General features: G+C 43.3%; 2 long non-coding RNA genes across 13 annotated transcripts in view; one reads left to right on the top strand and one right to left on the bottom strand.

Annotated features, from left to right (window-relative positions):
• LOC149125376 (uncharacterized) overlaps window positions 1-19792 on the bottom strand; it is a 27902-nt gene extending 8110 nt beyond the window's left edge. For 2 of the 3 annotated variants that reach the window (XR_016237050.1, XR_016237051.1), the window contains exon 1: window positions 19659-19792. This is a non-coding gene — a long non-coding RNA (uncharacterized LOC149125376). Of the gene's footprint in view, window positions 1-3762; window positions 4081-19044; window positions 19178-19658 lie in introns of those variants that run through there. The other variant, XR_016237053.1, reaches the window with a different exon arrangement.
• Window positions 19668-27527, top strand: part of LOC149125375 (uncharacterized) — a 24658-nt gene continuing 16798 nt past the window's right edge. For 2 of the 10 annotated variants that reach the window (XR_016237042.1, XR_016237041.1), the window contains exons 1-3: window positions 19668-20076; window positions 20967-21068; window positions 21167-21333. This is a non-coding gene — a long non-coding RNA (uncharacterized LOC149125375). Of the gene's footprint in view, window positions 20216-20966; window positions 21069-21166; window positions 21334-21746; window positions 23145-27527 lie in introns of those variants that run through there. The other 8 variants (XR_016237040.1, XR_016237046.1, XR_016237044.1 and 5 more) reach the window with 8 other exon arrangements.

Raw genomic sequence — 27527 nt, 5'->3', positions numbered from 1 at the left:
AGCAAGGGCCAGGGAATCTGAAAAGCTTCCTCTCCTGGTGTCCTGTCTTTCAAATAAGTATCCCCAGACCTGGCAGGTGGAGCTCATCACACATTACCGCTTCTAATTTTCACTTTCAAAGAGCTGAGCCCCCTTCTCTAACAAAGGATAATGAGTGATCTTTGTTTCAGATGAACACGCTTTCAAACCAAAACTCTTATTATCCAAAATATAAGAGAAGCTATGACTCCCAGCTTTACAACTGCCTGGAAAAGGGTGTATTACTTGATGGAGAATAATTTTTTGAAGTTGTATTTATTTGCAAGGCATAGTTACAGAGAGAAAAAGAGAGGGAAAGACAGAGGTCCATCTGCTGGTTCACTCCCTCAGTGGCCACAATGGCCAGGGCTGGGCCAGGCTGAAGCCAGCAGCTTCCTCCAGGTCTCCCATGTGGGGGCAGAGGACCAAGCACTTGGGCCATTCTCTGCTGCTTTACCCAGCAAGGAGCTAGGGAAGAAGTAGAGCAGCTGGGAGTCAAACTGGCATCCATGTGGGATGTTAGTGCTGCAGGCAGCAGTGTAACTTGCTATGCCACAGCACCAGCCCCCAGAAAGAACTCTTATCCCTGGTCTTTCTTTTGAGTCAGAATGCTACCAGGATTTGTGTTGAAAACCACAGATCACCACAGAACCCCATGAGAAGAAAAAGGAGCCCCAGAGTAGAGGACATGTTCTGTTTCCTAAGGCAGAAGTTTTTGACTGCCAGAGACGAACATTCAATTCAGCCTGGGTGTTTGGGAAACATCCCTCACAACTGTTGATTCCAGTTCAGGTAGTAAATCAGGAAGCTGGTGACTATCCAAGAGATGCCTGTATCAGAACAGCTTCCACCACCGTGAAGACACAGGCAGGAAATACGTGGTCTGAGTGGGGTGGGTCTCACTGGAAAAGCAGGACTCTGAGATGGAAGATAATGCAATGGAATGCTGTTGTTCTAGACTCACTTAAAATCAATAGGTCTGGGATTCTGTGGCCTTAGCTACCTAGCTCTACATCTTTCCTTAAATCCATCCATGTTACCACATGGTTTTAGTTCTAGGTTTTTAGTCCAAACTAATGTAACATGTTTATTATGTAGAATCATCCATGCTATTGTTGTGTATTGCTGAACCTGAAGTGATGTTTGAATTGTTAAATGGTATATAAAATAGTGAGTGCTCATGTGTAGAAAACCACAGTGGCTGTTCCAAGTGCCAAACACTCTTGAAGGCAGTTAAGCTTTGAAGTGGCCTTTGAATATTTGAATACATTTATTTTGATAACTAATGTCATTGAATACTCAGAGTCCAGGTGTGAGTTGATTTGATTTTGGTAACTGGAAATATGACCAACATAAGATCTTTGTAGTAGAGAAGAAGCATGCATTACTGAATCTGTGCAGGGAGAACTGACAGCCCCCAGAGCTGAGATGGGGGTGGCAAGGAAGATGCTCTTTTCTAAATCTAAGTCACAGCACATCTTTAGAATGACGCAGGGTTAAAATTATGAACAGAATCCTTTATTAAACATCAAGGTCTTTGATGAGAATAGAACATTGACCTAAATCCCTTTTTGAGGATAAGAACCAGGTAAATAGGAGGCTGTGGTGGTGACCTCGAAGTGGTTGGGGCCCGGGGTAGGGAGTTGTGGTTTCCAATGCCTGGCCCAGAATGGCCACGGGCTCCCCGGGTCGTGGGCCGGAACCTCGGCTCAGGACTCCAGAGGTCGGGGGAAGCCTGCTGGGCCACTTCCTACTTCCTTCCTTGGGCAGAAGTCAGGGATCACAAAGTGACCTAAAGTGACCAGTTTGGGGCAGAAATCCCTGAGGCACCACTGGGGCCTGGAGAGGACCCATGGGTGGGGCAGAATCAGAGGGGAAATGCCCAGGACCTGAGCTCCAAGGCTGCAGGTGTTCCTGTTGGCCCCCAGGCACCTGCGGTGCCTAAACCCCTCTCATAACAGAACCATGCGTGCACCTCAGACCGTTTTTACCCCTAATTCCACTTTAAAGAAAGGTTTATCGAGGCTGGCACAGTGGCATGGGGGGTGCAACCATAGCCTGCAGGGCCTGCCTCATGGGCGCCAGTTCAAGTCCCTGCCACCCCACTTCCTGTCCCACTCAAGCCAAGGAGTGCAGCGGTGATGGACAGGTACTTGGGCCCCAACCACGTCGGAGACCTAGGCAGGGGCTCGTGGGCCTTCAGCCTCGCCCAAACATTGGGGGATCATACCAGCAGATGGAAGACCCCTGTCTCTATGTCTCTATGCCTTTCAAATAAATCTCTTAAAATAAATAAAAAGGAAACGCAAAAAAAAAAAAAAAAAGAACCAGCTAAATAGAAGTGAACTGTATGGAGACAAACACCAATGTTACATTACTCAACTCTCCGCTGCTCCAATGAACTAAGACAAATAAGAGGGATATAGGCCTCCCCTTTTTTGTTATCCTTCCCTTGGTTCCAACTAGCATGGGCTTCCAGAAAATGTACAGGGAATCCATTCTCTTCTGTGGTTATACACGATCTCAGAATTTCCCTTATTCATTTGCCTAACAGATTTTGATTATGTTACTCTAGGGAAAGGGAAGGCAACAAAACTGCCCTTTCCTCCGTTTTTAAAACTTATTATTTGCTTCAAAGGCAGAGTTATAGAGAAGGGGTAGAGACAGATCTTCCATCTGCTGGTTCACTTCCCAAATTGGCCTCAGCTGAGCCAATCTAAAGCCAGGAGCTTTTCCAGGCCTCCCACATGAATGCAGTGGTTCAAGCACTTGGGCCACCTTCTGATGCTTTCCCAGGCACATTATCAGGGAGCTAGATTGGAAGTGGAGCAGCTGGGACTTGAATCAGCACCCATATGGGATGCTGGCACAGCAGGCCATGGCTTTACCCACTGTGTTGGTACCGTGTGTGTGTGTGTCTGTGTATGTATTTTTATTTCAAAGACTCATTTATTTATTTGAAAGGTAAGGTTAGAGAGGGAGAGACATAAGAAGAGAGATCTTTCAACCTCTGGTTCACTCCCCAAATGTCCACAACAGCAGAGGCTGGGCCAAGCCAAAGCCTGGAGGCTGAACAGTGGATAATCATTAGTTATTAATTTAAAATGAATAGGCTGTATCTGGTGCTGTGGCATATAAGGTAAAGCCACCACCTGCAGTGCTGGCATCCCCTATGGGCACTGGTTCATGTCCCAGCTGCTCTGCTTCTAGTCTAGCTCCCTGCTAATGTGCCTGGGAAAGCAGCAGGAGATGGCCCAAATACTTGGGCCCCTGAATCCATGTGGGAGACCTGGAAGAAGCACCTGGCTTTGGATTAGCTCAGCTCCAGCTGCTTGCAGCCACGTGGGGAGTAAAACAGCATACAGAACATCTCTGTCTATTTATGTGTCTCTCTTATAAATTCTGTCTTTCAAATGAATAAATAAATCTTTAAAAAAAGGTTTATTAATGTATGCTATAATCCAGTACAAGTAAGAGAAGCATTAAATATTGCTACCTATTTTTTATTTTTTAATTTTTTAAACTTTTATTTAGTAAATATAATTTTCCAAAGTACAGTTTATGGATTACAAAGGCTTCCTCCCCCCAACTTCCCTCCCACCAGCACCCCTCCCATCTCCCACTCCCTCTCCCATTCCATTCACATCAAGATTCATTTTCAATTATCTTTATACACAGAAGATTGAATTAGTGTATATTAAGTAAAGATTTCATCAGTTTGCAGCACACATAACATAAAGTGTAAAATACTGTTTGAGTAGTAGTTATAGCATTACTTCACATTGGACAACACATTAAGGAAAGAGATCCCACATAAGGAGTAAGCACACAATGATTCCTGTTGTTGACTTAACAATTTGACACTCTTGTTTATGGCATCAGAAATCTCCCTGGGCTCTAGTCATGAGTTGCCAAGGCTATGGAAGCCTCTTGAGTTCACTGACTTCGATCTTACTTAGACAAGGTCATAGTCAAAGTGGAAGTTCTCTCCTCCCTTCAGAGAAAGGTACCTCCTTCTTTGATGGCCCATTCTTTCTACTGGGATCTCACTCACAGAGATTCCTGGAAATACACAATATACCAAAATTGAGTCATGAAAACACACAGACAAGCTAAACAAATCAAAAATCAAGACAGAAATTTGATGAGTAATAAAGACCCTCCCAAACATTCTGGTGCTGTGCCTCACTAGGCTAATCCTCCGCCATGGGGCGCTGGCACACCAGGTTCTAGTCCTGGTCGGGGCACCGGATTCTGTCCCAGTTCCCCCTCTTCCAGGCCACTCTCTGCTGTGGCCAGGGAGTGCAGTGGAAGATGGCCCAAGTATTTGGGCCCTGCACCCCATGGAAGACCAGGATAAGTACCTGGATCCTGCCATCTGATCAGCGCAGTGTGCCAGCTGCAGCCACCATTGGAGGGTGAACCAACAGCAAAGGAAGACCTTTCTCTCTGTCTCTCTCTCTCACTGTCCACTCTGCCTGTCAAAAAAAAAAAAGAAAAAGACCCTCCCCAACAAAGAAAAGTCTAGGGTCAGACAGCCTCACTCTTGAATTCTACAGGATTTTTAAAGAACTAATTCTTCTCAAACTATTCAACACAATTGAAAGAGAGACAATCCTCTCAAACTCCTTCTATTAATCCTGCATCACCTTAATTCTTTAACTAGAAAAAGATACAGTGGAGAAAGAGAACTATAGAAAAATATCCCTGATGGGGGCCAGTGCCGTGGCACACTGGGTTGATCCTCCACCCGTGGAGCTGGCATCCCATATGGGTGCCACTTTTGGTCCCAGTTGCTCCTCTTCCAGTCCAGCTTTCTGCTCTGGACTGGGAGGGCAGTGGAGGATGACCCAAGTGCCTGGGTCCCTGCACCCACTTGGGTGACCAGGGAGATGCTCCTAACTCTGGCTTCCGATAGGACCAGCACCACTTGTTGGGCCATATGGAGAATAAACAAGCAGATAAAATACTTATATCTCTCTGACTCTGACTCTGCCTCTCCCTCTCTGTAACTCGACCTTTCAATAAATAATTCTTTTGAAAAAGTCAACAAACAATAAAGGCTGGTGGAGAGGGAGAGAAAAAGGCACCCTAACCCACTGTTGGTGGGAATGAAGCCATAATTGAGAATGAAATCCTATCTTTTGTAACTAAATGGATGAACTGGAAACAAGCATCCTTCATGAAAGAAGCCAGTCCCCAAAAGACAAATACCATATGTTTTCTCTGACTGGTGGTAATTGATATATAGACAACAAAAAGTAGCATATGATTTAAATTGACATTTTGAGATTTGAGTATTGTTCATAGCACTTTTCTGTACTCTTTGATAGAGTAAACAACATATACTCATTGATATTTCTGCTACTACTTGCTGAATTCTTTATTTTGTAGAGGGTTAAAGCTTGTGATTCTAAAATAAAATAAAAGCATGCAGCTGTCAGAATTAAAAGAAAATAAAACAAGAAGGAGAGAGTTGGAAATATGAGACCAAGGGAAGATAGGGTAGGATGTTATCAGTTTGCTCTTCAAACTGTATATATAAATTACATGAAATTTGTTCACTTAATATGCATTTAAAAATATAAACTTAACACTGGAAGAAAAAGACCTGAGATCAGTGTTTTCTGGATCACCACTAATAAAATTTTTTTTTTTCCTTTCATTCTTTTTTTTTTTTTATCTTTTATTTAATGAATATAAATTTCCAAAGTACGTCTCATGGGTTACAATGGCTTTCCCCCCCATACCGTCCCTCCCACCCACCACCCTCCCCTTTCCCACTCCCTCTCCCCTTCCATTCACATCAAAATTCATTTTCGATTATCTTAGTATACAGAAGATCAGCTTATTATACATTAAGTAAGGATTTCAACAGTTTGCTCCCACACAGAAACATAAAGTGAAAAATAATAGATGATTTTTTTTAAATGATGATGAAATCAGATCAGACCTATTGTCATGTTTAATCCCAGTGAGAGTCAAGTTGGGAATTGATAGTTTCTTTCTTTTTTTTTTTTTTAACAGAAGATCAGTTTAGTGTACATTAAGTAAAGATTTCAACAGTTTGCACCCCCATAGAAACACAAAGTGAAATATACTGTTTGAGTACTCGTTATAGCATTAAGCCTCAGTGTACAGCACATTAAGGACAGAGATCCTACATGAGGAGTAAGTGCACAGTGACTCCTGTTGTTGACTTTACAAATTGACACTCCTGTTTATGGCATCAGTAATCTCCCTATGCACCAGTCATGAGTTTCCAAGGCTATGGAAGCCCCTTGAGTTCTCCGACTCTTATCTTGTTTAAACAAGGTCATAGTCAAAGTGGAGGTTCTCTCCTCCCTTCAGAGAAAGGCACCTCCCTCTTTGAAGACCTGTTCTTTCCACTGGGATCTCACTCACAGAGATCTTTTTGCCAGAGTGTCTTGGCTTTTCATGCCTGAAATACTCTCATGGGCTTTTCAGCCAGATCCGAGTGCCTTTAGGGCTGATTCTGAGGCCAGAGTGCTATTTAGGACATCCGCCATTCTATGAGTCTGCTGAGTATCTCACTTCCCATGTTGGATCACTCTCCCCTTTATTTATTCTATCGGTTAGTGTTAGCAGATACTAGACTTGTTTATGTGCTCCCTTTGACTCTTAGTCCTTTCATTATGATCAATTGTGAACTGAAATTGATCACTTGGAATAGTGAGATGGCATTGGCACATGCCACCTTGATGGGATTGAATTGGAATCCCCTAGTATGTTTCCAACTCTACCAATTGGGGCAAGTCAGCCCGAGCATGCCCCAAATTATACATCTCTTCCCTCTCTTATAGCCACTTTTATGTTTAACAGGGATCACATTTCAGTTAATTTTCAACACTTAAGAATAACTGTGTGATAATTACAGAATTAAACCAGTCATATTAAGTAGAACAGACAAAAAAAAATACTATGAGGGATAATGTATTAAGTTGTCCATTAGCAGTCAGGGCTATGCTGATCAAGTCACCATTTCTCATAGTGTCCATTTCACTTCAGGAGGTTTCCTTTTTGGTGTTCAGTCAGTTGTCACCGATCAGGGAGAACATATGGTATTTGTCCCTTTGGGACTGGCTTACTTCACTCAGCATGATGTGTTCCAGATTCCTCCATTTTGTTGCAAATGACTGGATTTCGTTGTTTCTTACTGCGGTATAGTATTCTAAAGAATACATATCCCATAATTTCTTTATCCAGTCTACCGTTGATGGGCATTTAGGTTGGTTCCAGGTCTTGGCTATTGTGAATTGTGCTGCAATAAACATTAGGGTGCAGACCGCTTTTTTCTTTATCAATTTAAACTCCTTTGGGTAAATTCCAAGGAGTGGGATGGCTGGGTCGAACGGTAGGGTTATATTCAGGTTTCTGAGGAATCTCCAGACTGATTTCCATAGTGGCTTGACCAGTTTGCATTCCCACCAACAGTGGGTTAGTGTCCCTTTTTCCCCACATCCTCGCCAGCATCTGTTGTTGGTAGATTTCTGTATGTGAGCCATTCTAACCGGGGTGAGGTGAAACCTCATTGTGCTTTTGATAAAATTTAGGCTTCAAATATGTCTGACCATATTCAATTTCTTATTTATTTATTTTATAAGAAAATTAACATCACCATTCCTAACAAGTCCATCCTGCTTCATGCATATCTATCAGTTTCCACTATGCTAATAATTTCTCATGAACTTAAATCCATATCATCTTAAAGAGATGCAATGTGGGGCTGGTGCTGTGGCATAGTAGATAAAGTTGCTTCCTGCAGTGCTGGCAAGCCATATGGGCACCGGTTCAAGTCGTGGCTACTGTACTTCCCATCCAGCTCTCTGCTGTGGCCTGGGAAAACAGTAGAAGATGGCCCAAATCCCTCATCTTCTGCACCCAACTATGAGACCTGGACAAAGCTCCTGGCTTCTGGTTTTGGATCCAAACAGCTCCAGCCATCCATCTCTGCTTCTACCACTCTGTAACTCTGCCTTTCAAATAAATAAATAATTATTTTAAAAAACAGCTTCATCCCAGAAGAAGCTCCTGTCTACAGGCTTCAGACTAGCACAGCTCCAGATGTTGCTGCCAATTGGGGAGTGAACCATCGGATGGAAGATGTCTCTCTCTTTCTCTCTCTCTGTGTCCCTCTCCTCTCTCTAACTCTTTCAAATGAATAAATAAACCTTTAAAAAAAACTAGCTCCAGCATAATGTTGTGAAATAAGCCAATTCCTAAGGGAGAAATACCACTTGTTCTCCTTGATAGGTGACAACTAACTGAGCACCAAAAAGGAAACCTGTTAAAGTGAAATGAACACTATGAGAAACGGTGACTTGATCAGCCCTCACCCTGACTGTTGATGAGCAACGTGATATGTTATAGCTCTTAGTATTTTTTTTGTTTGTTCTACTTAATACTTTTGGTTGAATACTGTAATCAATACACAATTCTTCTTAAGTGCTGAAAGTTAACTGAAAAGTGATCACTGTTAAATATAAGGGTGGAATAAGAGAGGGAAGAGATGTGCAATTCGGGACATGCTCAAGCTGACTTACCTCAAACGGTAGAGTTAGATACATACCAGGGGATTCCAATTCAATCCCATCAAGGTGGCATGTACCAATGCCATCTCACTAGTCCCAGTGATCAATTTCTGTTCACAATTGATCATAATGATAGGACTAAGAACCAAAGGGATCACATAAACAAGAATAGTGTCTGCAAATACTAGCTGATAGAATAAAAAAGGGAGAGAATGATCCAACATGGGAAGTGAGATACACAGCAGACCCATAGAATGGTAGATGTCCTAAACAGCACTCTGGCCTCAGAATCACCCCTTAAGGCATGCATGCGGACCTGGCTGAAAAGACCATGAGAGTATTTCAGGCATGGAAAGCCAAGACAGTCTGGCAAAAAAAAAAAAAAAAAAAAAAAAAAAAAAAAAAAAAAAAAAAAAAAAAAAAAACTAAACTAAATGAAAGATCTCCATGAGTGAGATCCAGTGGAAAGAACGGGTCATCAAAGAAGGAGGTACCTTTCTCTAAAGGGGGGAGAGAACTTCCACTTTGACCATGGCCTTGTCTAAAAATTATCAGAGTCAGTGAACTCAGGGGACTCCCATAGCCTTGGCAGCTCATGACAAGAGCCTAGGGTGATTACTGATGCCATAAACAAGAGTGTCAATTTGTTAAGTCAACAACAGGAGTTACTGTGCACTTACTCCTCATGTAGGATCTTTGTCCTTAGTGTGCTGTACATTGAGATTTAATGCTATAATTAGTACTCAAACAGTATTTTTCACTTTATGTTTCTGTGTGGGAGCAAACTGTTGAAATCTTTACTTAATGTATTCTAAACTGATCTTCTGTATATAAAGAGAAACAAAAATGAATCTTGATGTGAATGGAAGGGGAGAGGGAGTGGGAAAGGGGAGGAGGTACCCTTTCTTCCAGACACACAGGGAGGGAAGTGGGGAGTGCGGGGAAGAGATTCCCTGGCATGTGGGACCCACAGGATGATGATGAAGAGGGAAGAAGCCGCAGGAGGCAGGCTTGGGGTGAGCACTCAGAAACTGCCTGGGATCACACCTGCAGAGCAGGAGATGCAGTAAATGCCAGAGAAGGAGCAGCACAGCCCCCAGGGCTGACCCTGATCAGGGAATGAACTCCCTCTGGTCCAACTCAGAGCCCCAGGGACTGGCAATAGCATGTGCATGCGCACAGTCATTCTGAAGGCAGAATACATCCGAGCTCCTGGGAACTCTGGGAAATGGAGTCCAGTCCGCAGCATCCCTAGAGACACCAGCTGGCCATCCCCAAAGGTTGCAGTCGGGGGTGGGTGCCCACAACCAGAGGGCCTTTGCTTTTATTCAGTCCCTCCTTCCTTTCCTTCCCCCCACCAAAATCTGAGGGATCAGTTGCTTTCTTCCTTTCCTGAATCAAATCTGAAAGAATGACACTCACTGCTGCTAACTGAACCCAAATCCTGGCTCCCTCATAACCTCTGTCTCTTCCAGAAAAATCTTATTTACTACTTTGGCCCTAGAAATCATAAATGACTATGATAGAATGTAACTTTTAACAGAGGTGTAGAAGGCATGGTTTAATATCCAGTTTTGAGAATACAATTTTCATTTGTGTTTTATTGATGTTTATAGTTCTTTTAAGATTTATTGATTTATTTGGAAGTCAGAGTTACAGAGAAGGAGAGCCAGAGACAGACAGAGAGAGAGAGAGAGAGAGGTTTTCCATGTGCTGGTTCACTCCCCAATTGGCAGCAGCACCACAGTGCAGCCCCCTTATAGTTCTTTTCAAATCATTTTACACTGTCTTTTTATTCATCTAGTACAGAGACAGAAGAATGGACACAGACCTAACATAGCTGAGTATTCAAGGAGACAGGTTAAGGGGTTAAATGTCTTATATCATATCATTTATACCTTAGATTAATTTTGGGGACAGTATTATCTGGAGTTTACAAAGTAGAAACTGATTGGAAAGATCTTAGAAAAACATGGTGTTTTTTAATATCATTAAAAGTCTAAGTTAAAGGCCAATCAAGGGGCCAGCACTGTGGCATAGCAAGTAAAGCTACTGCCAGCATGGACATTCCATATGGGTGGAGGTTGTGTTCCGGCTACTCTGCTTTTGATCCAACTCTCTGCTATGGCCAGGGAAAGCAGTGGAAGATGGCCCAAGTCCTTGGGCAGCTACATCTGTGTGGGAGACCCAGAAGAAGCTCCTGGTTGCTGGCATCGGATCAGTACAGCTCCATCCATTGTGAGCAACTGGTGAGTGAACCAAAAGATGGAAGATGTCTCTCTCTCTCTCTCTCTCTCTCCCCTTCTACTCTGTGTAACTCTTTCAAATAAATAAATAAACCTTTTTTGAGAGCCAATCAACATATAACACTAGCTTAAAAATATTTCTTTTGTCTTGGGTCTCAGTTTTTAAAATCTGATTTCTCAAAGGGAAAAAAATGTTAGAGAGATGAAGAGTACCTACAAAAATAATTAATTGCAATAATTTACTGTAATGATTTACTGTAATTTACTGTAATAATTTACTGTAAAGAACCACATAGGATTATAACTTGTCTAGAAACAAAGGAGATTCAAAGTTGCTATTATTTCATGGTTATTTTTTCTTATTTTTAATATCAAGATAGTATATAAATATTATGTACTCCTAGGTATTTGTGTGTTGTTTGATATGTTTTATTTTTTAATCAGAAATTCAAAGAGATAACTTGGTTACATGGAGTTCTGTGTTTCTGATTACTTCTGTCAATTACAAATCATGGGATTAGAGTTGGTACTAGATTAAGAATGCTTCAATCTTTATCCACTGACTTTACCAGCATTTACTATGTTAAACAATATTCTTTGGGTAGATTGCTCTTTCTTGCCAGACTGTAAACTTCATGGGGTCTAGAAACATATTTGCTTTGACACTAAAACTCAGCATCTTGACAGTCAGTCTTTTAGTTGAATAAATACATGATATACAAACTAAATATTTCTGCCCCTCAAGAACTGCCTAATAGAGAAGAAAATAGAAATCAATTTGATGACCCTCAGTATTAGGTGAATATATAATTTGTTATTCTGACATAAGCTTGGTCATAAAAGGGCATATGAATAATCACACAGAGTTGAAGTGTATGAACACCTAGGGCCAAGTGGATTAAAAGTTCAACCTAGCTATGTAAGGTATTCCCTGTCAATAGGAGAAGAAGGAGGAAGAGGGGAGGGAGTGTAGGTGGGAGGGTGGTTATGGTGGGAAGAATCACCATGCCCATTACTTAGCAGCAAAGAGAGAATCTGTGATCATTTGTTGCTTCTGAAAGGGTGATAGGCATTATTTAATTATAATGCAGGCATCAGTGTTCTCCTGTCTCTGAAATAGGAAGTCTATAACTCAGAATTCCTTGCTGTTTCATCAAAAACAATTCAAAAAAAAAACCTAATTAAGCATAAGAGGAAGTTATGCATTAGAAGTCTATTCTAATCTCTAGGAGGTTCAGGGGTTGGAAAATTCATCCAAAATCTTGCAGCAAAATGTCCCATACATTTCCATGACCACTACCCAGAAGCATAAGCTCTTTTAAAAAAAAAGATTTATTTATTTGAAAGTCAGAGTTACACAGAGAGAGGAGAGAGAGAGAGAGAGTGAGAGAGAGAGAGGGAGAATCTTCCATCTGCTGGTTTATTCCCCAATTGGATGCAATGGCCAGAGCTGAGCTGATCCAAAGCCAAGGAGCTAGGAGCTTCTTCCAGGTCTCCCATGTGGGTTCAGGGGTCCAAGGACATGGGCCATCTTCTACTGCTTTCTCAAGCCATAGCACACCTGGATCAGAAGTGGAGCAGCCGGGACTCGAACCGGTGACCATATGGGATGCTGGCACTGCAGGAGGCAGCCTTACCTGCTACACCACAGCACCAGCCCCCATAAGCCCTATCTTCTGCAGAACCAGCACCCCAGACACCAGCCACCACATGGCATCCTATGGCACACTCACCCCTGGCAATGTTCTGCAGCTCCTGCTCCTCTCCACTTTCACTGGAAGAATCTGCAACTCCTTTTTTTCGTGCAAGTAATTCTGATTCAGATGATGCCCCTGACACAATTGGCTGGCAAGTGCCATGGCATGTGTCCATGACCTAGCTAAATGCAAAGCTGGAACATTTTAAACTTTTCACTGCCATGGTGAGACACGGACTCCATCTAATGAATTAGGGGATTTTTCAGGGAGTCTAGAGAATCAAATATGACAAAATGACAAATCTTAACCAAATAGTGCCATGGTACAGATGAAGAGAACCCAAAATGTATTTTTCTATCTTTTATTTTCTGAGTTAAGTGCCTAAAAACAAAGCCAATGAGGGTTAAACAGACCCATTCTGAAAATTCCTTAACATGTTCATTTTCATCTAAATTAATATATTGCTTGAAGAAAATAAATTTTACATAAATGAAAATGCAGTACCACAGACAATTGTACAGAACATAGGCCCTCAGTTAGCTTCAAACCATCTGGGTCCAATAATGTGTTCTTCCAGAACCCAAGCTGCAGTACAATAGAACCACAGCCTCTGACATTCCTCCTCCACCCTGATGGATCTTGGGTTTTCCTCCCACCTCCCCTCTCCTGTGAATACATCAGTAGCAGGACAAATGGAATCCAAAGATACGATGATGTTATTTAACATGGAATAAACATAGTGTTTTAGTCAGTACAATCCTCAATACTACAATAATAATTCCAAGTTCACTGATTATGAAAGTAAGTATATGAAATCTATTCCTAAGTAATCATACCATCGAGAGCTGAATGTAGACTTTCAGAGGGAAAGAAACAGAGAATTGTGTAGAGATGTGTATCTCTATAATAGAGATTTACCGCTGTACTTTATAGACAGTACACCATGTTTGTATTTTTTTTCTTTTTTTTTTTTTTTTGCAGTCTGGAATAGTTTATTACATCCAGCTTGTCACTTTGGAAATTTTATGATTAGACACTTATATACAACAAATTTTGAATCCTTACAGACAATATAGAGCACCCTAGGCCCTCCCAAGGGCAGAAAACAGACCAAGAGCTCAGAGACTGGCTGCAACTGCAAGAAGCAGATGAAGATATCATCAGAAAGATACATATTCCTGCAGTGTGGCTGCTGAGCAGTTCTGCCCTTATGGATCTCATCTCTATTTCAGATCATTAAAGTTACATGCTTTCTGACATTTCTAAAGATTTCACTAATGAGAATCTAAGATATGTTCACTATGCTAAGAGCTTCAGAACAACCCAAAGACTTGGGCCATCTTCTACTGCTTTCCCAGGCCATAGCAGAGAGCTGGATCAGAAGAGAAGCAGCCGCGATTAGAACCGGAGCCCATATGGGATGCTGGCACTTCAGGCCAGTGCTTTAACCTGCTGTGCCACAGCACTAGCCACAACATAGTATTTCTAATAGAGGAGATGGTTAAGTCATTAACTCCTCTAAAATACAAGTTAAGTATTAGTTTTGAAACTCTGATTCATTCATGAGAAAAACAAAAGGTTAATTTTCTCTCTTTGCTTCTGGGTATGTAAATTTTCTTCTAAGAAATTAATCATGACTTTTACATCTCAGACCCTATTATGAGTCAGTAGAGAATATTGTGGGGTCATACGCTCATTCTATCAAAGGAACATTTCTCCAATTAAAGAAAATATTATGGGCATCCCATATGTGCACTGGTTTGAGTCCTTCTGCTACACTTCTGATCCAGCTCTTTGCTATGGCCTGGGAAAGCAGTAGAAGATGGCCCAAGTGCTTGGGCCCATGCACAGGCATGGGAGACCTTGAAGCTCCTGGCTCCTGGCTTCGGATGAGCCCAGCTCCAGCTGTTGCAGCCAAATGGAAAGTGAGCCAGCAGATGGAAGACTTCTCTCTCTCTATGCAACTCTGCCTTTCAAATAAATAAAGAAATTTTTGGAAAAATAAAAAAGATGTCCAAGTCTTACATCAGAGTACTGGGGTTCAGTGCCTAGCTCTGGTTCCTAACTCCAGCTTCCTGCAAATACCGATCCTATAAGGCAGCACTGATGGCTCAAGTATTCAGGTTTCTGCCCACACATGGGAGATTAAGATTGAGTTCATGGGCTGGCGCCATGGCTCACGTGGTTAATGCTCTGCCTGCAGCACTGGCATCTCATTTGGGTGCCGGGTTCTAGTCCTGGTTATTCTTCTTCCAGTCCAGCTCTCTGCTGTGGCCCAGGAGGGCAGTGGAGGATGGCCCAAGTGCTTGGGCTCCTGCACCTTCATGGAAAACCAGGAAGAAGCACCTGGCTCCGGGCTTTGAATTGGCATAGTGCCAGCTGTAGTGGCCATTTGGGGAATGAACCAGCAGATGGAAGACCTTTCTTTCTGTTTCTCTCACTGTCTTTATCTCTACCTGTCAAATAATTAAAAAAATTGAGTTCACACTCCTGGCTTCAGCCTGACCCAGTTCTTGCTGTTGCAGACATTTGGGGGAGTAAAGCAGAGAATCAGAGTGCATTTTCATTCTCTCTCCCTCTGCCTCCCAATTAAGTAAAAAAAAAATAAAGAAACTCAAACTGCACTAAAGGTAATAATATAGGTAAGTGTCCCACTTCTTTCATATGACCAACCACTAGGTACTAAAAGTTTTCAGTTTTTCCACTCACCACATCTGTTGCCCATGGCATTTAATTTCCTAGGTTTTAATTTTTCTTTTCCCTAGGTAAAACATGACCACTTGGTGCCAGTGCTGTAGCGTGAGGTAAGATGCTGCCTGCGATGCGTGTATCCCATATGGGTGCTAGCTGAGTCCCAGCAGCTCCCCTTCCAATCCAGCTTCCTGCTAATGGTCCCAGAAAAGCAACAGAAGATAACTGGGGCCCTGCCACCCACATGGGACACCCAGATGAAGTTCCTGTCTTCAGTCTGGCCCAGCCCAGGCCACTGCAGCCACCTGAGGAGTACACCAGCAGATAGATAATCTGTCTCTTCCACTCTGCTACATTTTCAAATACATGCATCAATCTTCCTTTAAAAAATAAAAATAAAAACCACTTAAGCTGTCAAAGGTATACAAGGAAGAAGCTTACAGCACTGAAAAATTCAGGACCTAAAACATCTTCATGATTGAAAAAAGCAAAGCAAAGAGCAATATACAGAATGATACTGAGTGGGTTTTTAAAAGCATATATTTTGGTCCCTAAATTTCTAAACCATAACATGATTATCATATATATATATATATTTATATATTTTTAAGATTTGTTTTATTTCCTTGAGAAAGGTCTTCCATCTGCTGGTTCACTCCCCAAATTGCTGAAAACCTGGGGCTTGGCCATGGCAAAGCCAGGAGTAGGGGCCAGTGCTATGGCACAGCAGATTAACACCCTGGCCTGAAGCACTGCCATCCCATAGGGTGCTGGTTCAAGACCCGAATGCTCTACTTCTGATCAAGCTTTCAGCTTATGGCCTGGGAAAGCAGTAGGAGATGGCCCAAGTCCTTGGGCCCCTGCACCTAAGTGGGAGGCCTGGAAGAAGCTCCTGGTTCCTGGCTTCAGATCAGCGCAGCTCCAGCCATTGAACCAGTTGGGGAGTAAAAAATCAGATGGAAGCCCTCCCTCCCTCTCTCTCTCTTTCTCTGTGTGTGTGTGTGTCTGTGTGTAACTCTTTCAAAGAAATAAACAAATCTTTAAAAAAAAAAGCCAGGAGTCAGGGAAATTTCATCCAGTTCTCTCGCTTGGGTGCAGGACCCAAGGATTTGTACCATATTCTGCTGCTTTACCAGTTATGTTAGCAGGGAGCTGTATCAGAAGTAGAACATGCAATTGGTGCCCATAGAGGATGCTAGTGCTGCAGATGTTGGTATAACCCATTTTGCCACAGTGCTGGCCCCGTAACAATTTTTAATTCCTAGGAATTAACAGGGAAGAAAGAAGTATGGCAGGATACCATTTTTCAAAAAAATTGTTTTATTTATTTGAAAAAGTTATATAGAGAGGTAAGGAGTGAGGGAGAGAGAGAGAGAGAGACAGAGAGAATCTTCTTTCTGCTGGTTCACTCCCCAAATGGCTACAATGGACAGAGCTGAGCTGATCTGAAGCCAGGAGCCAGGAGCTTTTTCTGGGTCTCCCACATGAGCAAAAGGGCCCAAGGACTTGGGCCATCCTCTACTGTTTTCCCAGGTGCATTAGCAGGAGGCTGGACTGGAAGTGGAGCAGCTGGGACTCTACCAGCACTCATATGGGATGCCTGTATTTCAGGCCAGGGCTTTATCCTGATGTGCCACAGTGCTGGCTCCAACAGGTGACCTTTTACGCTCAATAATCTCTTCTTGGTATTGGCAGAAGTTTGTAATTTTTTGTTTATTTGCCTTCTTCTTAATCTATATTTTTAAAAAATTACAAAAAGTTCCAGCACCCTGAGAACCTCCATCACAAGGGCATACAATCAGATGTTTGTCCAGAAAAGGGTGGTGTAGATGCAAGGTGGAAAATGCAAGGTGAGTTGATTCATCTTTCTCAGGCTGTGGTTTCCATGGGCAACTTTTACAACAACTGCCTTATTTGTTCCTCTTCCACAGAGTGGAAAACACGTTAAGTCATCCTATTTGGCCAAAAGCCAGTGGCAGCACTTAAATATGTCATCAATCCAGGGCCAGCATTGTGGCACAAAGGAGTAAGTTGCCAACTGCAACAGCAGCATGCCTTATGGCACTGCTTTGAGACTCACACCCTTCACTTCTCATCCAGCTCTTTGCTTGGGAAAGCAGCAAAGACTGCCCAAGAATTTGGGTTCCTGCACCCACATGGGGGACTGGGACAGAGTTCCAGGGTCCTGGCTTCAGCCTGGCCCAGCCCCAGCTATTGTGGCCTTCTGGAAGTGAGCCAGCAGTTGAAAGATAGATAGATCTCTCTCTCTCTCTTCCTTTACCTAAACATACATTACATAAATAAACGAAGATGCATCAATATAACAACTTTTTGAGGAAAAGTCTTCTGATTATTGCAGGTATTGTTTCAATGCAGAAAAATATTCAGACACAAAAATTATAAACTGATTTATATTTATATTTCTCAACCACATACTTTTCAGAAAAAATTGTCTGCCACTCAGCATCAGGTATCACTCTGAAAGCATTCATTAAAAAATCAAGTAATTTTACTAAACACAAAAGCCTCTAGTATAGGCTGCATATAAACCAGTGGCTTCCATGGGTATACACAGATTGATTTTTGTTAATTTACAGGGATCACTGCACTTCCCTGGCATGGAGCTGTCTGAAGAGTTTAAACACTGATGGGTGTGGCATTATTTCTGATATTTTCTTATTATCCAGAGTGCATTTATTAAATATCTATCATGAACTCCACACTCTATAAATCTATTTCAAATATGTTGATATTCAATGGTACTTACACACTTACAAACTGAGCTAATCCTCCTAACTTCTCTCTGGAAAAGCTATGCCTTTGACATTGCCTTTTTTCACACATATGGAAATGCATAATATGCTTCTGTATGGTACTTCAGAATTTATAAAAGGCTTTTCAGGTAAAATTTACATAACATCATGTGAAAGTGGCCAAAGGACACAGTCTTCTCATTACAGAGGGGAGAGGTATGAAGTGACTCTCTGAACAGTTACTCAGATTTTGTCAATCAGGTTCAGAATCCTATTAGGTATCAGATACACATCTAGATTTTTTTTTCCCTACTCTCTCTTTGTCAGAATTCCCAGCCTATGAGTGAACTTCAGTCTGAATGAATGCTAATATTCAAGGTTCTAAGTGAAAAAATTACTGAGGTTTGTATTGGTGAGTAAAGCATGTGTCTAAATGTTACTTGTATTTAATAGTAAGTATTGAATCATATGAAATTGAATATAAGATTATGCAAATTTTTAAGATGAAGAGCATATATTTAAAACCACATTCTTACTTTTTGCAAACATGTTGAAACACCTTACTGGAGCATGTGTTCGGCATAGTGGTAAAACCTTCCACAACCCAATTCAGAATGCCCAGGGCTCAAGCCCTAGCCCTGATTCTGTTTCTGGCTTCCTGCTAACAGAACCCTGGGAGGCAGCAGCTGATGGCTCAAGTACTTGAGTCCCTGCCACCTGTGTGGGAGACCCACACTGAGTTCCTGGCTTCAGCCTGAGCCAGCTCTGGTTGGTGCAGACATTTGAGGAATGAGCAGTAAATGGAAGGGCTCTCTCTGCCTTGCAAATAAACAAGAATAAATATACAGACCTTTTCTTAAGGTGTCTTGCTCACATCTAAATGATTTCCCTTTTCACAGTAAAATACCTAACTGTCCTCTTTAGTAACAATGCATGTTTTGCTCTCCATGTCCACTCCTGAGCTCCAAGTACCGGCAGCTCACCCTAGCATGCTGACTGGTTCCAATGTTCAAGTACTCATCTCCCATTCTCTTTTGGTGGGTCTACTGGAAAGAAAGGAGAGTATCTACAGTAATTAATATCTTACTGTGGCTCTTGCTGTCCACCTGCAGGCCTGAAGGATGACCAGCTGAATACACACTGTGAAGTTCTGGACATAGTTTCCAAACTTCAGTCACTTTGCAGCGGAGGGACTCTGTCCTCGTCAATCATCTGAAAGCCTGCAGGAGTAGGGAGAAGCTGTGTTTGAAGAATTCACAAATACAGTGCATTGAAGCCAATCACTACCACCTCCACCACACCCCTACTTCAGGGTTCTGGCAAATCCCAAACCAGGAGTTTGGGACCAGGAGTGGTTCAGGAGGTGACCTCAACTCCTTACTCTGAACAGCTCTAAAGTGCTTGGTGCACCAGCAGGAGCTCAGCACCTCGAACTCCTGCCCTCCTGCCCTCCCACCAGGACGCCAGGCACTCAGAGCCTCCAGGAGGCCTGCAGCAGACCCGCAGTCCCACGCGCATTGGGATGTGCATCCAGAGCTAACCCAAAATACAGGCCCAGCTCAAGTGTCACCTCCCCACAAAGTCAGTCTCCTACTCCCTCCCGGAAGGCTGCGGGCCAGCACTTGGCACTGGGATTCCCGGCATTTGGGGTTCACCCATGCTCCCACGAAGGAAGATGCCCCCGTGGGAACCCCACTCCACCTGTGGGCAGGGCTGGGGAAGGAGGCCGAGACAGCCTCCACCCTAGGACTGCAGCCTGGGAAAGTCCAGGGCCCCAGCGCCCTTGCAGGGCATGGGTTCTCAGTGTGCTCTGAGCCAGGGCCTCAGCCATCAGCAGCTCTCTTGCTTCCAGAATCTGCTGCAGGGCAGCTCAGGCTCCGCCCAGCGGGGAACCTCAGGCCAATCCTCCCTGCCCTGGGGCAGGACCAGTGCTGCCAGACCCGCCCCATGCCAGGCTGGCTATAAAGGTGGTGGTGATTGTTGGGCAGCTGGTAGTTGCGGTGTGTGCGGGTGACATGGGTCGTGTTAGGTTCTTGGTCTTCCCATTTCATACCTTGGGGCCAGAATGCAGGTGGTGGCCTGAGAGTCAGGAAGGGCCGGAGAAGAAGAGACACACCTGGTGAGTGCGACCGCCCACCTCTACCACCAGCCCTGCTGGCTGAGGCTTGCAGCACGTGCTGCACTTGGGGAAGCAATGAAGGCCAAGTCTCATCAGGAAAACCAAGTGTGAGGTGCTGATTTGCTCACTGACGCAGCCTGTATGTGCTCTGTATGGGCAGACAGGGGGAAGGGTTTGGTAGGAGGGTGCTGGAGGTGCACTGGGCCTTTGTGCTGCTGCCTGCTGTAGGCATCCAGGGCAGCAGAGTCCTGCGGGGACCCTAGAGATCCTGGCCATGCTGTGCCTTCCATCATCCACCCTCATGCACTGCTGCTGTGGGCAGTGATTCTGCGGTTGATATCTAATTGGAGTCCATGGTCATTTTCTCATGATGGGCTGATCTCACACAGTGACAATCATGGGACAAATCACTGTTCTGTGGCATCTGCCTCCCTGGAGAATTGCAAGTGGACAGGGGTACACAGGTGACTGGTGTCACCTCCTGTGTATGGTATCTGGCCCATCAAGGACCAAAGGTGGAAAGGGAAGCAGAGGAGCTGGCAGTCCCACCGCGGGTTCCATCAGGTGCAAAATGTCTCCCGATTGCAGTTAACCTTGCAGGGAAATTGTCTCCTTTTGTGGGCCAGAGACAGCATCTGCTTTATTAGCTGTGCAGTGTATTGATAATTAAAATTTGGGCAGTCCTATCTTTTGTCCTCACAGCTTAGTTACATTCTGAGGAACTGATGAAACTGCTCAGTACTTTGGGGCTGAGTGTAATATTAGGTGGGTAAGCCTGTTGTTGGCTTTTGGTTTTTAGCTGTTGGGCTACTTATTTCGGTAAAAATACATTCAGCCTCAGTAGTGTATTCAAGGATGACCACTTAGTGAATTGTCTTTTTTTTTTTAAGATTAAGAGTACTGAAGACTGGGTTGAGCTACCTATGGCAAAACTCCACCATTCCTGGGAAGGCCACAATTGGCAAGAAAATCAGGTGGCAAGCTTTCATCAAGTAAGTTGAGATTCCTGTGTTTGCAATCTGAAGAGCTCACTGCTGAGCTGGGAGGGGAACTGCTCTGAGCACAACTCATTAGAGAACTGCTCTTGCAGACCTTCCCCGAAGGAAGGAGTGTTGTGGTCAGAAGCATTCCAGGAGCTGCTGGCCAGCAATTGTGAATTAGGCTTGAATTGAATCCATTGCAAGTATCACAAGAGTGCAGAAAGGATGTGTCCTCAAATGAGCAGCTCACCAAGGAGAATTCGACTTAACCTAGAAGGTCTGTTTCTCTCCGCTTATTTCGCAGCATATTCACACCAGGTGGGGAAGATAAATCACCCTTCAGCTCTGCAATGGCAGTGCTCTTGGTTGAGGCTGAGGATGCTTTTCATTGCATGCAGTGTTTGCAAGAGACTTAGTTCCCTGAGGATTTATGCCTCTCCTGTAAATACATTTTTGGCACTAAAACAAACTGAAGTATTTCTGTTTTAGTAGTATGGAACCAAATTAAGTATTGTGCCTGCTGGCATCTTTGTCTTTAAAGAGCTAAATCTGCAGGATTATAAGATTGAGTAAAAACTAGAGAATAGCTAATCCTAGTACTAGAAAAGTACAAGGGATTATTTGATCATTAGCTTCCTCATATTCCTCATGTTTCTTTTTATTTTTCTACCTTCTTTTCCCTACCTACAGATGGTCTGGCTGTATTGGAGGCTTTTTTAAAAACTGAATTCTGTGAAGAAAATATAGGCTACTGGCTGGCTTGGGAATACTTTCAAAAAAAATCTACCCACCCCAGAAGCCATCCTTATATGCAAAAAAATATATACACTCTGCTTAGAAAAAGACCCAAAAGAAGTAAGACACAATTCCTCATTTCAGCATAAAGTGTACACTCTTGACATCAAGAAGCAACAAAAGAAGTAAAGACATAAGACTAAAGCAAGGGCCAGGGAATCTGAAAAGCTTCCTCTCCTGGTGTCCTGTCTTTCAAATAAGTATCCCCAGACCTGGCAGGTGGAGCTCACCACATATTACAGCTTCTGATTTCCACTTTCAAAGAGCAGAGCCCCCTTCTCTAACAAAGGATAATGAGTGATCTTTGTTTCAGATGAACACGCTTTCAAACCAAAACTCTTATTATCCAAAATATAAGAGAAGCTATGACTCCAGCTTTACAACTGCCTGGAAAAGGGTGTATTGCTTGATGGAGAATAACTTTATGAAGTTGTATTTATTTGCAAGGCATAGTTACAGAGAGAAAAAGAGAGGGAAAGACAGAGGTCCATCTGCTGGTTCACTCCCTCAGTGGCCACAATGGCCAGGGCTGGGCCAGGCTGAAGCCAGCAGCTTCCTCCAGGTCTCCCATGTGGGGGCAGAGGACCAAGCACTTGGGCCATTCTCTGCTGCTTTACCCAGCAAGGAGCTGGGGAAGAAGTAGAGCAGCTGGGAGTCAAACTGGCATCCATGTGGGATGTTAGTGCTGCAGGCAGCAGTGTAACTTGCTATGCCACAGCACCAGCCCCCAGAAAGAACTCTTATCCCTGGTCTTTCTTTTGAGTCAGAATGCTACCAGGATTTGTGTTGAAAACCACAGATCACCACAGAACCCCATGAGAAGAAAAAGGAGCCCCAGAGTAGAGGACATGTTCTGTTTCCTAAGGCAGAAGTTTTTGACTGCCAGAGACGAACATTCAATTCAGCCTGGGTGTTTGGGAAACATCCCTCACAACTGTTGATTCCAGTTCAGGTAGTAAATCAGGAAGCTGGTGACTATCCAAGAGATGCCTGTATCAGAACAGCTTCCACCACCGTGAAGACACAGGCAGGAAATACGTGGTCTGAGTGGGGTGGGTCTCACTGGAAAAGCAGGACTCTGAGATGGAAGATAATGCAATGGAATGCTGTTGTTCTAGACTCACTTAAAATCAATAGGTCTGGGATTCTGTGGCCTTAGCTACCTAGCTCTACATCTTTCCTTAAATCCATCCATGTTACCACATGGTTTTAGTTCTAGGTTTTTAGTCCAAACTAATGTAACATGTTTATTATGTAGAATCATCCATGCTATTGTTGTGTATTGCTGAACCTGAAGTGATGTTTGAATTGTTAAATGGTATATAAAATAGTGAGTGCTCATGTGTAGAAAACCACAGTGGCTGTTCCAAGTGCCAAACACTCTTGAAGGCAGTTAAGCTTTGAAGTGGTCTTTGAATATTTGAATACATTTATTTTGATAACTAATGTCATTGAATACTCAGAGTCCAGGTGTGAGTTGATTTGATTTTGGTAACTGGAAATATGACCAACATAAGGTCTTTGTAGTAGAGAAGAAGCATGCATTACTGAATCTGTGCAGGGAGAACTGACAGCCCCCAGAGCTGAGATGGGGGTGGCAAGGAAGATGCTCTTTTCTAAACCTAAGTCACAGCACATCTTTAGAATGACGCAGGGTTAAAATTATGAACAGAATCCTTTATTAAACATCAAGGTCTTTGATGAGAATAGAACATTGACCTAAATCCCTTCTTGAGGATTAAGAACCAGCTAAATAGGAGGCTGTGGTGGTGACCTGGAAGGGGTTGGGGCCTGGGGTCAGGGGTCATGGGTCCCAATGGCTGGCCCAGAATGGCCATGGGCTCCCTGGGTCGTGGGCTGGCACCACGGCTCAGGGCTCCAGAGGTCAGGGGAAGCCTGCTGGGCCGCTTCCTACTTCCTTCCTTGGGCAGAGGTCAGGGATCAGAAAGTAACCTAAAGTGATCAGTTTGGGGGGGAAATCCCTGAGGCACCACTGGGGCCTGGGCCGGGCCTGCAGGCAGGGCAGAAGCAGAGGGGAGACACCGAGACCTGCAGGCCAAGGCTGCAGGTGTTCCTGTTGGTCCCCAGGCACCCGTGGGGCCTCAGCCTCTCTCACAACAGAACCGCACATGCACCTCAGTCCATTTTTACCCCTAATTCCACTTTAAAGAAAGGTTTATCAAGGCTGGCACAGTGGCGTGGGGGTGCAACCACAGCCTGCAGGGCCTGCATCATGGGCACCAGTTCCATTCATTGCCGCCCTACTTCTGTCCCACTCCAGCCAACAAGTGCAGTGGTGATGGACAGGTGCTTGGACCCCACACCACATGGGAGATGGGTGGGGGCTCATGGGCCTTCAGCCTCACCCAAACATTGCGGAATCAAACCAGCAGATGGAAGACCCCTGTCTCTATGCCTTTCAAATAAATCTAAAATAAAAAAGAAATGCAAAAAAAAAAAAAAAAAAGAACCAGATACACACAAGTGAACTGTATGGAGACAAACACCAATATTACATTACTCAACTCTCCGCTGCTCCAATGAACAAAGAAGATAAATAAGAGGGATATAGGCCTCCCCTTTTTTGTATCCTTCCTTGGTTCCAACTAGCATGGGCTTCCAGAAAATGTACAGGGAATCCATTCTCTTCTGTGGTCAATACATGATCTCAGAATTTCCCTTATTCATTTGCCTAACAGATTTTGATTATGTTACTCTAGGGAAAGGGAAGGCAACAAAACTGCCATTTTCCCCCATTTTTAAAATCTGTTATTTATTTGAAAGGCAGAGTTATACAGAAGGGGTACAGACAGATTTTCCATCTGCTGGTTCACTTCCGAAATTGGCCTCAGCTGAGCCAATCTGAAGCCAGGAGCTTTTCCAGGCCTCCCACATGAATGCAGTGGTTCAAGCACTTGGGCCTCCTTCTGATGCTTTCCCAGGCACATTATCAGGGAGCTAGATTGGAAGTGGAGCAGCTGGGACTTGAATCAGCACCCATATGGGATGCTGGCACAGCAGGCCATGGCTTTACCCACTGTGTTGGTACCGTGTGTGTGTGTGTGTGTGTCTGTGTATGTATGTATGTATTTTTATTTCAAATACACATTTATTTATTTGAAAGGCAATGTTAGAGAGGGAGAGACATAAGAAGAGAGATCTTTCAACCTCTGGTTCACTCACCAAATGTCCACAACAGCAGAGGCTGGGCCAAGCCAAAGCCTGGAGGCTGAACAGTGGATAATCATTAGTTATTAATTTAAAACGAATAGGCTGTAGCTGGTGCTGTGGCATATAAGGTAAAGCCACCACCTGCAGTGCTGGCATCCCCTATGGGCACTGGTTCATGTCCCAGCTGCTCTGCTTCTAGTCTAGCTCCCTGCTAATGTGCCTGGGAAAGCAGCAGGAGATGGCCCAAATACTTGTGCCCCTGAATCCATGTGGGAGACCTGGAAGAAGCACCTGGCTTTGGATTAGCTCAGCTCCAGCTGCTTGCAGCCACGTGGGGAGTAAAACAGCAGACAGAACATCTCTGTCTATTTATGTGTCTCTCTCTATAATTCTGTCTTTCAAATGAATAAATAAATCTTTAAAAAAAGGTTTATTAATGTATGCTATAATCCAATCCAGGAACAGTAAGAGAAGCATTAAATATTGCTACCTATATTTTATTTATTATTTATTTTTTAATTTTTTAAACTTTTATTTAGTAAATATAATTTTCCAAAGTACAGTTTATGGATTACAAAGGCTTCACCCTCTAATTTCCCTCCCACCAGCACCCCTCCCATCTCCCACTCCCTCTCCCATTCCATTCACATCAAGATTCATTTTCAATTATCTTTATACACAGATGATCGATTTAGTATATATTAAGTAAAGATTTCATCAGTTTGCAGCACACAGAACATAAAGTGTAAAATACTGCTTGAGTACTAGTTATAGCATTACTTCACATTGGACTACACATTAAGGACAGAGATCCCACATAAGGAGTAAGCACAGTGATTCCTGTTGTTGACTTAACAATTTGACACTCTTGTTTATGGCATCAGAAATCTCCCTAGGCTCTAGTCATGAGTTGCCAAGGCTATGGAAGCCTCTTGAGTTCACTGACTTCGATCTTACTTAGACAAGGTCATAGTCAAAGTGGAAGTTCTCTCCTCCCTTCAGAGAAAGGTACCTCCTTCTTTGATAGCCCGTTCTTTCTACTTGGATTTCACTCACAGAGATCTTTTATTTAGGTCCTTTTTCTTCTTTTTTTCTTTTTTGCCAGAGTGGGTTTCCATACCTAAAATACTCTCATGGGCTCTTCAGCCAGATCTGAGTGCCTCATGGGCTGATTCTGAGGCCAGAGTGCTGTTTAGGACATCTGCCATTCTACGAGACTGCTGTGTATCGCACTTCCCATGCTACCTATATTTTATATAGTCTAAGTATTGTATAAACTAAAATATTCAACACTGGAGTATGCTATCAGTAATTACACTACCAATCTCAGTGATTATAAATAAGAATTTTAGCAACTATACTGATTCTGAACAGTGATTCAATGATTCTGTTTTTAAATTTAAAAATGCCCATGAACTTCAATGTTTCTGTGTAGCTCCTAATAGAATTACAAGCCTTAGAAGTTCTATGCTGTTTAACATTTCATCTTCGGTGCCAACTTGATTATTACACTGCCAGTTTATAAAGCACTTCACAGTCATGTGAACCTTACCATAAGATAGGACTGTGTAGAATAAATCCTTTAACTATAAAGACAATCTTATCTCACAAGGGAGGATGATCCAGAGGGGTCAAATGACTTGCTAATGTCACTTAGCTCTGTTGGCACAGAAACAAGGAAAGCTCTCAGCTTCCTGCCACCTCCCCTTACACCACCTGCCTCAACTAGATGAGCCTGTAATTTTAAGGACACTCAGGCCCCATGAGTTTAAATGAATTTTTCAAGGTTACATGACAAGTACCAAAGCCAGAAGCAAAAATTATTGTTAACATCTTTCTCTTCCTTATCCACAATGGAAGTTTGATGTACACTTATGCATTATTCATATATCATTTACAACCAAGAAGCATTAATTTTCCCCAAATTTAACAATGAAACTACTTTTTTCCATTGAGGAAGCTATTTTAATGGATGATACAAACATACTTGTTTTGTTTTTCAATTTGAGATGCAAAGAAATGAACAAGTAGACAGAGAAGTGGTATTCACCCTCTAGTTCACTGCTGAAATATCCACAGTGGCCAGGGCTGGCCCAGGAGCAGGGAACCCAATCATCTGAGCCATCACTTGCTAGCTACCAGGGTCTGCATTATCAGGAGGCTGGAGGCAGGGTCTGGAACCGGGAATAAAACCCAAAAACTCCAATGTGGGACACAGACATCTGAACCATAAGGCTACACCCTGGCTTCCAGACTTGTTTTTTCACCAGTCCTCTGAAAAGGAAAGTTAATTACAACCTGAAATCCAAGACTCTGGAGTCCTCAGGTGTGTGTGTCTATGAAAGTTTATGCATGAGAGTTACTTAGGTTGCCCAAGAGTGTGCAGTTTAGAGAGAACAGAAGAGTGAAACATGTGTCAGAGGATGTCAGCATTGGAGAGGTGGCTGAGCTCTAGACAATGGCTGAGGAGGACAAGTCCACAGGGAACAGCAGCTTGATTTAGTC

Source organism: Oryctolagus cuniculus, chromosome 7, assembly GCF_051225735.1.
Source record: "Oryctolagus cuniculus isolate XC-2025 breed Fujian yellow rabbit chromosome 7, ASM5122573v1, whole genome shotgun sequence".
In the NCBI taxonomy this organism is placed as follows: domain Eukaryota; kingdom Metazoa; phylum Chordata; class Mammalia; order Lagomorpha; family Leporidae; genus Oryctolagus; species Oryctolagus cuniculus.
The sequence above is the reverse complement of the archived record's forward strand: the minus strand, read 5'-3'. Positions and strand labels throughout refer to the sequence as shown.